Source organism: Gadus morhua, chromosome 20, assembly GCF_902167405.1.
Source record: "Gadus morhua chromosome 20, gadMor3.0, whole genome shotgun sequence".
Taxonomy (NCBI): Eukaryota; Metazoa; Chordata; class Actinopteri; order Gadiformes; family Gadidae; genus Gadus; species Gadus morhua.
The window spans coordinates 18,932,006-18,934,505 of NC_044067.1; positions in this window are offsets into that span (position 1 = coordinate 18,932,006).

Sequence of the window (2,500 nt, forward strand, 5' to 3'; positions counted from 1 at the left end):
GACAGTCCACAAGCATTGCAATTCACTCTAGGAGTCCACGAAGGTATTGTCGTCTGTCACCTCTCGGTAATTTTTAGGAATGGGACATTCCCGGCAAACCATCATCTTTCAATACCATCAGCCTCAAATGGCCTAGATAAAGTCTTTACTTACAAACTTGTCCAAACAGATTATCTTTGTCTTGCATCTGAGGAAAGAAAAATGCTAAATCAAAGGATTCAGTGCGGTCTACTAGATAAGACCATGTTGTTGGTGGATGTAATCACAGCTCTTTCTTCCGCCTGTGTTAAGCCGACCTCGGACGACCTCAGTGCTTGAACCTCGACCTTTCCCATATCTGCCCTGAGGATCGGAGTGGAGGGACAGGCACTCCCATCCTGTCATTCTTTCTACTTCATCTCCCTCTTTTTTGATCCATCCATCCCATCCCGGACACTGTATATTCCCTGATCCCAAATGTCTGCTGATTCTGTGTATGACATTTTCCTTGTTATATTCCTTCAGGTGGTCAGCCTCCTTGGTGTATGTGTGTGTGTTCCACACACACACACACACACACACACACACACACACACACACACACACACACACAATTGTTTGATTTAACCTGTGATTAAAGTTATTACACATAACTTGAACATCTCAACATTTGAATCATTATACAAAATGTCATGGAGTTGAAGTTACCGAATAACATCACCCTCCGACGCTGCGAAAATCCGTAAATAACCGGGTGTATCCGTCTCAGGAGTGTTCAACCCGCGCCTATAGGCCTATTGGATCAACATGTCCCTGCAGGTCGTATTGATTGAATCGAAATGCTTTCTAGGGGATGGGGAGCTGGTATTGTGTGGAGAAAGGCCAGGAGTGTAGCAGCCCATTCTATAAACTGGCTAACGTCCCACAGTTTAGCCTGCCACCTGTAGCAACAACAGCTAATGCGCTAGCAAACCCGACTTTGAATATTTCAAACAAAAGGACCCAAAGCCATGTGATGTGAGGTTGGGATATTTGCAAATGTTTTGCATTTTGGTGCCACCCTGTATTCATCCAAAGGCAGATGAACTGGTTTGGAATGGCCTATATTCATTCTTCCAAGCTACTTAGTCCCTTTTCAAATGACAAGAAAAAAGGCAACGACTTGTTTGGAAAAGTTGCTTCAGCAAGATCAGGCATGACTTTTAAAATGACGAGGATATGAATAAAGAAAAACAGTCCAAATCATAGCTGAATACTAGTAGGTCAAGTTTAGTTGTTTCTGTTAGACTTAAGGCAGATGTCAATAGCTATAGAAATACTAATGGGATAGGCATTTTTCAAAGTTTAGCTTCCTGACATAGATGTCGGAATGGGACACACACATAGACACGCAAACGCACACGCACACGCACACACACACACACACACACACACACACACACACACACACACACACACACACACATACACACACACACACACACACACACACACACGGCGTAAGGCTTCTGCCGGGACCCAACAATTTTTGTCTCTCACATGAAGAGGACCTGCTAGACTTGAGGACGCGCTGAACTGCTGCACCTCATGCCACCTATGATTACAGCACATTCACTGTTGGAATGGGACACACACACATAGACACGCACACGCACACACACACACACACACACACACACACACACACACACACACACACACACACACACACACACACACACACACACACACGGCTTGTAATTGACCCTATCTCTTTTTTTACCAGAATAATTTTTCCTGACATCCTGATACTTCCTGATACTTCCTCCTCTGCTCGATGATGTTGCATCAGCAGGCGTCATGGCCGCCACATCGGGCCCCTGAGCGGCTAAATGACAGTCTGGCATGGGTGATTACCCCAAAACACCACAACTGCGGTCGCAGGTGGTCACACACACACCTCATGATGACACAGTTGAGTAGCCCAGCTGTGATGTGAGCGGTCTGCCCCGCACAGACCTGCAGTCTGAGTGGGCCCTGGCCGAGGGGGGGGGGGCCTAAGGAAGCCTATCAACCTCTCCTCGCTACATCAAAGGCCCAGCCGCCGCCGCGTGCCACCCCTGAAACAGATGTGTGTTTAAATGACCACCTTTGCAGTGTGTCGTACACACACACACACACACACACACACACACACACACACACACACACACACACACACACACACACACACACACACACACACACACACACACACACACACACACACACACACACGCACACACACTTGTTTGGTTCATGGTTTTGGTCCATTATTACATGGATGGCTGCAGGTGTGTGTCTCTGTGAGTGCGTTGTGTTTGTGTGTGTGTTTCATGTGCTTGGAACGCTTGTGTTCAATGGAACCTATCAATTTCGAAGTTAATGGACCAATCCGAAGACATTCCTCAAATTGGTGTTTATGATTTTGGATTGTACCTGTGAATGGGTATAGTTTAAAGTGATTTGTGGTGTGTGTGTGTGTGTGTGTGTGTGTGTGTGT